We start from the raw sequence: 12,488 nt of genomic DNA, 5'->3' as shown, positions 1-12,488 counted from the left end.
GAGTGAAACCCTTTTTCTGTTATCTAGTGATTGGTAATGCGTATTCTCTATTTCTTCGATTGTGCTGCTCTTCAGGCCAACAGCTCAAGTTGATTGCCCTGTTCCCTTGTGAGACACGATTCCCAAGTTAAGAGCATGCAGTCTTCGAATGTATATATTATCCACAAACTGGCTTTGGCATTCTGAGCTTGAAACATCAGGAGGTTGCACAAGTGTGTTGTATTCCATTTGCGTGGTATCTGAACATGTATTTTACATACCTACATTTTACCTTTTTGTCACTTTTCCGTAATCCATGAAGATTTTGCTCCTTCTATGCTGCACTTGATGTATTTTAGTGCAGTTCCTTTCTTCTTAGGTCAAAATTCAGGCAAATCATGTTAGGGTCAGGCAGAGGAGGTTCTAATTGTTCTTGGGTTCTGACATGTTTGGAGCTGCAGGTATATTCTAGCCCATATCAATTTAAAGTGGGAACACCTTCCGGTTTAAGTTGTTTTCTGTGATTAAGCAAGTCTTACTCCTGTCCTAGGTTTGTATTACTCCCGAACTTCCAAATATGATTTACAAAACGTTTTTTCTTTGCTTAACATCTCTCCCCCAATCCCCCTAGAAGTGAATGGGTACAGAAAGCATCCAAGTCTTTTTGTGCTGTGTAGTTTAACGATTGGTACCCTAAAGCAGTCGCGGCCGGTGCAGTGGAGGGACCGGGTGGTGGGGGAGTCGACAGACAACAGACAACGGAATAGGTTTTATTTATTTAATTTGACCTATTCTGTCATCTGTCGACTTTCCCCCTTCCATTCCCACCCTGTCCCGCTCATCCTTACAGCGCTTACCTGCACCAACCGCCACTTTAAAGTGCATAGAGGGGCTATGATTAATTTACTCACTATGACTAACACATTTATTGTTTTTTTTAAACTATTTATTATATCAATTTGCATTTGCAATAACCACTGCATGCTCCGTGGTGTAAGACTATGAGGTGAAATAGCAGAAGACACATGTCTGGTGAAATATCCAAATTATTACCAGATCCCACTCTCCAGAGCTCCAGGTACCCTGACAAGAAAGAAGCCATGCTAAAGCTAAGGAAGAGGAAAAAAGACAAAATCTTCCATAGCTCAATTTTCTCCCGGGAAAGCTAAGGACCTGATGCACTTAACGATTGGTTGCTAAAAGTGATAGCGAATTCCACACTGATTTTCTGTGACCAGCGTCCAAGTAGGAGATTTTAAAATCTCTAGTTGCAGGGATTCACAAAATGACCAGTCTACTGATTACTAATTAGGCAGGTCACTATTTGCGACTATCTGTGATTAGCTGTAAACACAGGGATAGTGGGCTGAAAAGTTCAGAATACCACCATACCTAAATCTTCATTCCCAATTGAGTTTATTTTTAGCAAGCCTGCATTCTGTAAAGGAACAGAGGTGTTTTAATAAAACCCTGTTTAGAAGCACATTGGTGGGGGCAGACATGGTCATCTGGACCACTGGCAGAACCCCTGCAGGCTGCCTAACAAGATTTTCAGTGGGGAAGCTTTCCAACTGTGACAGTTTCCTTTTTGCGAATCAGTTACCAACGCCTTTCTAGAGTCAGTAACTGTTCGAAGATTTGAAAAGTCAATATATGCCATACCAAATCACCATTAAGAGGTGATGCCCCTTGACACCCCTTGCTAATAGCTATTAGGTATGGATGGGTAAACCCAAATGCATGACAGAAAGGTTTTTTCCAATCGCACAATTGATTAACATATTTTGCATTTGCAAACCCAGTATTTTTGAGAATCATAAAGTTTGTGGCAGCAAAATGGAATGGTAGATCAGGTCCAAATACTCTAAAACCATGTCAGAATCTTAGCTTTAAGACCTATAAACCTTTGAGGGCAAAGTTCCACTAAAGCCCTAGAAAAAGGAACTAACTTAGCAAAACAATAAATGCATGAATGTTGAGTCTCGGTCATGCAGGACAATAAAGTAAAACAGTCATCTATGTTAACAATTCCTGGTGTTGAGGAAGCTGGTTTACAGCCATAAATCCCTTTGTGAGCAATGGGCCTTATTTACAAGATTTTTCCGTACCGCAGCACTGCAGGCCTTCCTGCAGCACTGCCCCATGGCAAAAGAAGACGGCAGGAATGCGCTGTATTGATCAGATATGGTGCATCCCTGTTCTTTTCCCCTGTGCTGGCACCCAATGGGCTGCCATGCACAAATGCAGGCACCCTTGTGCCATGATGCAAAGGTGTCTGCATTGCGGGGATGATTGTTTTATGCAGGAAAGGAAACCTTTCTGCCTTGAAAACAATCACAAGATATTTTTTCCTCTTCCAGCAGCACCCATAGAAAAAAGGAATGAGGAGAAATAAAGGTGTTTCTCCCTATTGTGCCTCCGTAACGCCTCGGAGGTGTACGTTTTTGGTACTGCTTCTCAGTTATAATTCCTTGTAAATCTGGGGCAGTGTCAAAAAGCTATGAGTGTTGCTGGGACCACCCCCAGCAACACCCATTGCATTCCGCTTTGATGCAGAAAATTGCATCAAAGGGAACAAAATGTACAAGTCCACATTAAGCCACGCAAAGTGGCTCGGTGCTGCCTGGTAAATAGAGAGCATGTCCTTGCGCCACCGGAGCGTCACAAAAAAGTGACGCTCCGGTGGCGCAGCCTCATTGTAAATGAGGCCCAATGTGTCTAATACATATCATTGTAAAACCTTTGTTGCGTGAGCCACTTCGAACATGTAGGGAGACTGGGAGCTTTGCACCCAGTGACCACTTGATGGCATCAATCACTAATATGGGAAGTCAGCGGTCTGCCTTTCCTTCACTCTTGCATTTATTAAGAATATCTGCGCGCCTTGCAGGCGATGGTTAGCCACGATAAGAAGGGCTGCATTAAATGCTACTCTGTATCCTTCAGTCTCTGGCTGAAATGTTACACAGTATCCTGGATGAGTAGAGAAAGGAAATAACATTTTCACGCTGAAGGGCATTGAGTTATTGGGCTGCAGGCGGGTTGTGGCCGTGCATGAAAAGAGGCTGACAGCACCAATTGATGCCAAATAAAAACTCCAGAAGGCGGAATAGGAGCACTGCCATTTTGATGACGTTTCCACAACTTTAGGGTATTTCAACTTATGTTTGTCATCTATGCTGAGATATGTTTACATGTGATGATAGCTGACCTCATCAATGATTTTTCGGTGGTCATTCTATTTTCAAATACTCTTTCCTCTTGATATCTGGCTCCCTTCCTTTCACATCTATATTTTCTTGTTTACTGCTGATCGAGCACACTTGCTGGTAGTCAGAATAATTGAAAGGGCCCACCAAATGAATGATGTCATAATAAACCACAAAACTTCATCAGACTTCCTCAATCAAAGCAAAATTCCTCAATGCCTATTGGTGATTGTTGGTACTGCAGGAACCGGTAAAGAGAAATATGTTTTTTCTCTTCACTTGACAGTCCTTTTAATATTTTAGAAATTCTTTCATTTGGGCTAGACTCTCCTATTTTACTAACGGTTCTGCTTTCTAAATTTTGTAAAAACTTGGGGGGAAATTTACAAGCCCCTTACGCCAGATTTGCGCCGCCGTTGCGTCACTCGTGTGACGCAGTGGTGGCGCAAAGCCAGCGCCATTCTGCGGGCTATTTACAACATGACGCATCTAGGGAGATGTGTGACGTTGTAAAGCCCTGCGCCACATGTGGGCATTCCTGCACAGGGGGGGAGCGTTCCAGCGCAGGAACGCCTCCGAAAAGTGGCTGAGTGAAATCTACACCCCGAGCCTTACTGTACTGCGTCGCACTTGCAACGCAACTCCAGCAATGCACCGCCTTTCCGCAAAAAGTATCCATTAAATCTCACATCTTCCTAGTTCGATTTCGTGTTAGTTTTATTCATTCTTTGTAGTGATGCGCGTATCTGTAACACGCAGTAAAGCAATTGTGTGGGACAAACGTGATATGCAAAATAAAGAAAGTATTAGAATGCATGTAACTCAACATGTGTCATAAGATGCTGTCAAATAGATTCAATAAAAATATCCAGATTGCTGAAAGCTGGCCCAGATGAAAGGTTTTAATCGATGCAAAGAACGCAGAAACATTTTACTTTGTTACTCCCTAATCCTGAACGTAGGAATGCATCAATTCCACCTTACTGGCAGAATATCAGCATGTATTGATGCATCTTATGCATCTTGAGATGGGGTCCTCTTCACTAGATTTAGGCTTGGGTATCTTAGATGGCAGCTTTGTTTCCCCCTTGGGCAGAATAAATCCTCTCCCATCCACCCAGGTTTGCCCATGTAATGAAAATTTGCCACAGATTTATATGCATTTTGTGTTTTTTTGAAGATTTTACTCTTGTTTTACAATACGCTATCTAATCCCAGTTTTGACGGGCTCAGGGATAATTAAATGTAGACCCGCCGTTCTGCACCTACAGTCACTGAGCTCACCACTGATTTAATTAAGGTTCAGTTCATTTCTGAATAGCGCTCTCCGTATTAGGAGTCATATGATCTTTTGATTTAATTATGTACCAAGGTTTAGATTTTAATGCCTGAATTTAATGGTTTTAAATTTTGAATTTTTTAATGTATATGCTTTTATGATAATATTTAAAGTGCTCAGATAAAGCTAATTGATTGATTGATTGTGTATCTTCGGAATATAAAATTCATAGTTTACCAAATAATGTTAATGCTAAGTAAATGTTTAGCATGTGAAGATATTTAAGAATCAAAACAGTCAATAAAAATTCAAAAATGGGGACAATGCCCTGCTCACAGACCTCTCTGAGTCTCCTTCTGCCTTGAATGGTCAAGTTTCATGCTTCCACTGTCACAGTCTATAATCAGAGCAAATATGACCACATCAGATAACCACCCAGGACATTCAGTGGCTATCACGTCCAGCTTCATTCAAGTTCAGTTCAACATGATGAAAATACAAGTCTCGAAGGGTAGGACAGAAAAAGACCAAAGATAGATTTTCTCCCCTTTGATCTCAGAATTTTTCTCTCCCTCCCATCTTCAGGAATCAACTTTGAGCCCTCCTTATCTTACAACATATCCCTTCATCCCATCAATCTTTTCCTCCACTTTCCATCAGCTCTGTTATAAGAAATATAATTACTCTTTTAACTGCACTTTTTTAAAATCGTTTTTACCTCTTTATGTACTCATGTACTCACAAAGGAATGAATGGAAGCCTAGTAACGTACATAGGACAAAAACTATGGGCCTCATTAGGATGGCAGGCAGCCCGTAACAGAGATGCACATCCCTGTACTACTTGACACAGGGAACTGTGGGGGGCACCCACAACCACAATCAAGGGTCCAGGATTAAGAGCGGCCCGCTACAGGTCCCCAATGTCCATCCCTGCCAGCCTTTCCATGGCGGATAAACATCCATGGAAGGGCTGGCGGGGAGGGACCATTCAAAACCTACGTTGGTGCCTGGTAGGCACCGCCACCATTTTAGGCACAGGAAGGCCTGCAATGCACTGTCAGATGCATGGCTTTCAGAGTTTCCGACCGCCACGTAACCGCCTGCCATTGTAATTTGGCGGGCGGAAAATGGACTTACGATGGTGGTGAGACCGCCACTGACAGCCTGTCAGTGGCGGTCTCACCGTGATCGTAATGAGGCGCTATGTTCCGATGCACATGTTGAGGAAGAAAGGGCAAAGGCCAAGCAAATACAGAAGCTCTACTTTGATCTAACACAGTCCCTAGTGAGGAACTACACATGTGTTTAATGGCTGTTGCCCTGTTGTGTTAGTTGTTCTCAATTGGTAGGCTTAATGACAAAGTTCAATATTTTGTTTGATTTCCACTAATATCTTTCTTGGAAGCTACATAGATTCAAAATAAATTGCATGTGATGGATTGCCCAATGAGGGTCCAGAAATGGCAAAACTTTTTTGTGTTAACAGCTGTTTGGAAGATAGATGGATTTTTTCTGTTCCAAGTTGCACTCTTGGTTAATTTTGTGTTGGAGTTAAACATCTTAGCATTAGAGATGTCACGCTCCACCTTCAAAACATAAGTGTTTGGTGCCAATATTACAACAAACAGCCCTGGTCAAAGTTAAAGGTCTAATACACACTGTTACTTTTGCTCTAAGGACTAGATGTACGACCAGGGAATTTAGCGACTCGCAAATTGTGCTCAAATGTGAGTCGCAATTTGCGAGTCGCTAAATGCCATGTACAACAGTGTCAGAGACACTGTTTGTGATCCCCAATGGGGTCACAAATTGCATGCATCACCAATATTCATGAGGCACTCACAATTTGCAACCCTATTATGAATGGCTAGCACTCCCAGGCATGGTGGCCTGCTGGGCTCAGCAGACCTCTATGTGTGGGACTGCTTTTCGATAAAGCAGTGTTTCATTAATGCAGCCAGTTGCATTAAAAAAAAAATTAAACGTTTTCCTTTAATTTTTTAAGGGCAGATAGTTGTCCCTGGGACCACTGCCTGCCCCAAAAACATATTTTCTCCTGCATTTGCAAAGGGGAAGAGGTCCCAGGGGATCCATTCCCATTTGCAAGTGCATTACCACCCTCTTGAAGAGGGCAGTAAATTGCACCTTACAGAGGGTAGCGAGTAGCAATTAGGAAGGGACGCCCTTGGAATGCCCCTACCTAATTGTGAGTTGCAAATCCTATTTAGCTAGTTGCAAATAAATTGTGATTCGCTAAATAGGGCTTGCACATGGCCCTATTACTTTTTGCATGCGCAAATGGGTTGCTAACCCGTTTGCGCATGCGAAAATGGGTCGTACATCTGGCCCTAAAGGACTTTGTTTGACATACAGAATGGGAAGGAAAATCAGTGGTGTTGTCTAAATGGGTTAATATGCAGTGTGCAACAGAGACGTGATAACTAGTAAATTATTTTTTATAATTGCTAGATAGTGTTGCAAAGTAATCAGAGTTGTGCACGAGTCTATGGTGTGTAGTTTAGAACATGATGTATGCTGCAAAAGAGAGTTCAAAAGAAACTGCACTATTGAATGGAAGGAAGGATGGCTTACATAAAATACAATGCACATATACTTTATAACTTTAATGTTGCTTTGTATGAATGGTAGGATTGTGCACCATCACAAAGGGTGCCTTTTCAAAAAGTGGCTAACATGCTATTTCTTCAGAAAGTCAATAAATAAAATACAGTATATATTATAAAAAGCAAGCAAGACGGTGTGCAATGCACTAGTGATCACCACTATATAGGCATTTGCTAAAATACAGTTGATGTTGAAGCAGACTGCTGCTCATTAGAATTTTCCGCTTAAGTAAAAAAAGAACTGGGAAAGCCAATGGATATTGCTTTGTCAGTGTTGAGGGAGTGACGTGTTCGGCTTTGTTAATTTCCGACTGGCCAGGTTAAAAGATGGCCTCCATATTGCATGACACAATTTTCTTGCCAAGCCATGACAACAAAATGCATGTTGAGTCACTGAAGTGGAGGCCATCTTGAAAGAATAGAAAACAATATTACCATTGTTTCAATACATTTAACATGCCCATTTGTTCTATTGGCTGTGCCAATGATTGAAGAGATTAAAGGCCTCCCACATTGGCAATGCCAGTAGCGCTACCACTACAGAGAGAAGAAGCTCAGGACTGTTCAATGGGACAACATCTAGGGCATCACCAAGGCTGCCATCGGCACAAGGCATGCCGTTAATAAGGTAAACAGCCATAACAACGCCGGGATTACCCCGCGCTGCTATTACAACGCTGCTTTTACAACGCAAGTCATTACAACGATTTGCGCTGGAGGGCGCTGTTGGATAGGGAATAGTTTAATTTTCTATTCCAACACCTTCCCTACTGTAACGTGGGCTGGAGTTGGAATAGAAAATTAAACTATTCCACTATCCAGCGCTTACAGCGCAAGTCGCTGTAACGACTTGCGTTGTAAAAACAGCGTTGTAATGGCACGTGGGGTAAAAGCCCACGTTGTAATGCCATACAACCGTTAATAAGCACCAGACGTGGAGGGCAAGCTAAAGAGTATGCCCAGGGAATCACCAAGGCTGCCATTCACTACTTGGCACTCAGTGAATGAGCATCAAGGCGGGGGGGGATTGCTAAGGAGAACGTGCAAGGCTTCTCCAAGGCCACAATATGGTGCCCATCGTGCCACCGAAGAGCGTTAGGAGAAAGCTCAGGAAATCAAGACATCCACTCCCCATAGAGTACTAAACAAGTAATGAAATAAAAAAAGAAAAGTAGTTCTGTGACGTCAGCGGTGCAGTGCAACAGCCTAGCCAAAAGCCAGGGTTACCAAGTTTTGCTGCAGATGGGGGATTAAAATAGAACGGGGAGGACCGCCACCAATAAAAAGCATGGATCCGAGATTGACAAGAAAGGCATCTAAACATGAGCTGACCGCGTGCAATACCGTATGCCACAGAACATAATTTAGGAAAACCTGTGATATTATCACAGTATCAGTGGTCTTTTTGCATTAATTTCCAAATGCTGCATTACCCCCTGTGTTTTTCAGTTTCTGCTGCTTTTCCTACCCTTTTTCTGCCCTTGTTTCAGGACTCTTGCACTTGTGTACTGTCCAGGTCTTTCCCCCTTGTAAATTAATGCACCTGGGACGATAAACAGCTTTCGGCAGTGCTCGGTATTGGAAAGCTGGGAGATATTTATTGACCTATGGTTTAAACGGTATTGGCTGCTCGGCTTGGTTTTATAGACTGTGCTTACAGAGTCTGACTGTCTTTGTTGTTTTATTGCATTTTTTATGAAATATACACATGGCTGAATATATTAGAGCACAGATGTGTGCTGTGATTGTTGGCAAACGGTTCCTGGGGGACTTAATCAGTTCAGCAGCGCTCTGCCACTTTAAAGCTGAAAGATGTTATCTTTTTGCTGGATACTGAGCTTCCTCCGCACCTTGATCATAAATAGAAACACCTAGGGCTGTATTTTAGAGAGAAGTATTCCTTCTTTTTCTCTGTGGTGGGAGAGAAAGGATTCCAGAAAAATACAGTTAAGGATACACGCAGAGTAGTGAGATGGCCATTGAAAGAGAAGGGAGAATGACAGAAGCGGAGAAAGAAATTTGGTAGAAAATGGAATTCTAACACTAGGGTTAACCGTGGTTTGGCAGAAGGCCTCTGTGAAACTGAGCAAACGTATGGTCGCAATAGATTAAAATGTGGCCATAAGGGCATAATTCGTGCTAAAAAGTACACCAGGAGGGGACGCTTTAGAAGAAATGTTACAAACAAAAAGTTGGGAACTGACCTAATGGCTGGGACACTATCAGAGTAGATATGAAAAAGAGCAAACAAAAAAAAAGACAGTTGCCTTCTTCACCTATGCTTTTAGTATCTTGAAATATATCCCTATAACTATCAGTGACACCCAAACCCTTCATTAATTTATTACAAAATTAAGATTGTTTAAAGAATGCTAGGTCAGGATGCAGTAACAGTACTTACACCTTTGAGCTGTTGAAGAGGGTTCAAGAAAGAAGGGATCTGTAGACAAATGAAAATTATAAATCCATACATTAAGATGGAAAAAGAGTAAAGAAAGCACAGTGACTAATAGAAATGAAGAAAGTGATGGTGGGAAGAACGATATTGAGAAATATACATCAGTTAGAGAGTTGATGAGGAATAATGAAAAACTGTTTCAAGAGAAAGGGGCTGAGAGAGGAATGAGAGATGTGTCAAAAGTGAGAAACAAGTGGAGACACTGACAAGTAGAAAAGAATTGAATAAAAAGAGAGGGCACAAAGTGTAGAGACTTAAACATTGGCGGGGGAGATGTGATCGTGTAGGGAAGAAATAGATATTAATCCTTAAAAAGTAAGCAGCGAGAGGGGTATAAAAGGAGATGAGGGTGGGGAAAGAAGATGAAGGATACAAATAATGAGAGCAAGTGAGGGCTATTTAAGGAAAGAGAGGCTACATTAGAGCGAGGCTGAGAGAATGAGAAAGAGAATAAATGAGCAAGAGAGAAAGGCAGATGGGGAGAAGGAGTAAAACAAAGGCTTCAAACGAACAATAAATATGTTTTCTTTTTCATGAGAGTGAAATCTGTTAATGAAGGAAGATCCATTTGCCATGTTTGTAGGATGGCTGTCGTTCTTCATTGTGTCCCAATGTGCAAAAGCCTGAAGTGCAGCGACAAAGATCCCAAGTGCTGTTTGTCAATACTTAGGACCTGACTGAGGCTGTGGCAGATGGAGTGCAGCCCACCAGGAAGACACAGGAGACTACTTCCGCCACTTTGATGGACTACTGTCTGACAAATTTAGAGATGACCATCTCTGTATGCTGAACTGAATGGAACTGCCATCCAAAGCGTTTCCCCTTCGTGGTATAAAATATTTGATGGAACGCCTCCATCATTTTTCATGCCCCTCCATCAGACTTTTAACACTTTTTGTTTTTCAATAACATACTTCTAACGTGGGAGTCATTTTTAAATTTTTTAAAAACACTAATGACCCCCCACATCTAGGGAGTTTTTTTCCCGGGGTATGGATGGTCATTATTTTTTTCTCTCCTTTACAGGCTGGTGTTTCCATGCAGTGGCAGGCAGAAAAAACAGAACATCACACCATCCAACTTAAGTAGGGTAGTCAATGTACTGCCCATCCTCTGATGGCCCGTACTCTGCCAAGCCATCATTGGAAGCTTTCTGTAGACAGAGATAGCTGGGGTCCGAAAAGAGAAAGCTTAAGGCCTATCCGACCTTAAATGAGATGGACAAACTGAAAGTGTGGAGAGTGGTGTTTGCGATGGAGTACCCTGTCCACTAAGCTATAAATCAGGCCTTGTATTTGTTGTACTTCCCATTCTTTGAACCATTAGTATGATGCATTTTTGATGCTGGCAAATAAGAGAGCGGAGTCATTTTTGATTAGTCTAGATCATCAGTTGGGCTTCCAGTAGTCAGCGTTAGAAGATACAATGGCTACTTTGGAGAAGTGTGGCTCACTGGTTAGAGGAGGCAGACCTGGAAGCAGAGGTCAGCCCGGGACCAGGGTTCAATTCCCGGCTTGGCGGGGTCTTGAGTCCTAAAATGTCCATGGACTCGACAATTCTCTCGCTCCGGTGCCTACTCGATTCACGGGCTCATACTCTGCGACTCTGGGCAATAGCTTGCTTAATCTCCACAACGGCCCCTCGCGGCGGGATGCCTGGTTTTCACCTTGCGGATACCCTGCCGGGGTTATCTCACAGGGGAATACCAGGACGGGTTCCCTAAGCAAGCGCTTAGAAACTGCTTGGTGATTTGCGCTATATAAATTCCTGTACATTTACATTTACATTTACTTTAGAGTATTGGCATTATTTTACAGAGGAAGCAAAAAAGGTACAATATTTCTGTTTCTCATGTCCGAAAAAAATTAGATATTCAAAATCTGTTTCCAAATGTGTGTAGCACAGGAAGCTTTATTAATGGTGACATGTGGGTATCATCAACAGCTGCCAAGAGAATAAATCTAGAGAACAGGGCTAAATCTACACGAATAGGAACTGACAGGTCAGTCTGTTAGCCCTGTCTGTTGTTTTTTGCAGGTCACAAAAGACAATTTTAGAATAGGCATATATTATTCCACCAGACACCTAAATCACCTCTGCTCTGGGTAGTCTTAATTGGTACAATTGACTTATAATAGGTGAGATAGTGCTGTTTTACACTTCCATTGTCAGCCTGGGTTTCTGACACAAAGAAGGGCCAGTAGTAGTAGAATCTTCATGGAGAAGCAGTGGCCACAGAATTGGCAGAGCACATAGGGCTGAGACCTGCTCAGTAGATTAATGTTTAAATCAGAAACAGAGCATTGATAGTTTCAAAGCAAAAGAAACAGAGTAAACACACTAGGCAGATAAAATTGCACATTCTATGCCACATCACCTCCAAATAGCACTTTGTCCTGTGTCCGCCACTGACTTTTCCAGGCTAACACTCTTCTAAGAGGGCTGGCTGAGTTGGTACAAAAACAAGTGAGGAGGATTTTATATGAAGGCTATCTTGCACTCCATATTGGTCACCTACAGGGCTCCTGTTCCAGCCACCAAAAAGCTAGGGAATTAATAAATAGAGACTGCTTGCTAGTTACTCCCAAAGTTGCACTATAATAGGCACTTACAACCTGAATTAAAATATGTTGATAAAGCTTAAGATATTACCTCCAAACCACAAAAATAAAAGAAAAGTTGTGAGACAAGTTCTATGCTTCTTGCTGGCACAATTCCAGCAAATGCTTTACCGAAATTGCACTCAGTTTTGTAAGACAGCCAAATGAAGAACTGGACTTTGCAGTGAAAATTTACAGTGCTCAATTTAAGCCAGTGGTTTCTGGTGCTTAGCACAGGCAATTTATTTGTCAAAACTGACACTTACGACAGTATGCCACAGGGTGGCGTTGTCTGTCTAATTTAGGGAACAACACAACAGACGTTTATTTATTCAAT

At 42.1% G+C, this 12,488-nt stretch overlaps 1 protein-coding gene across 1 annotated transcript in view; it reads left to right on the top strand.

Annotated features, from left to right (window-relative positions):
• GRID1 (glutamate ionotropic receptor delta type subunit 1) overlaps positions 1-12,488 on the top strand; it is a 2,290,275-nt gene that overhangs the window by 667,038 nt on the left and 1,610,749 nt on the right. The gene's annotated exons all lie outside the window — the stretch shown is intronic.

Source organism: Lissotriton helveticus, chromosome 5_1 (genome assembly GCF_964261635.1).
Source record: "Lissotriton helveticus chromosome 5_1, aLisHel1.1, whole genome shotgun sequence".
In the NCBI taxonomy this organism is placed as follows: domain Eukaryota; kingdom Metazoa; phylum Chordata; class Amphibia; order Caudata; family Salamandridae; genus Lissotriton; species Lissotriton helveticus.
The sequence above is the reverse complement of the archived record's forward strand: the minus strand, read 5'-3'. Positions and strand labels throughout refer to the sequence as shown.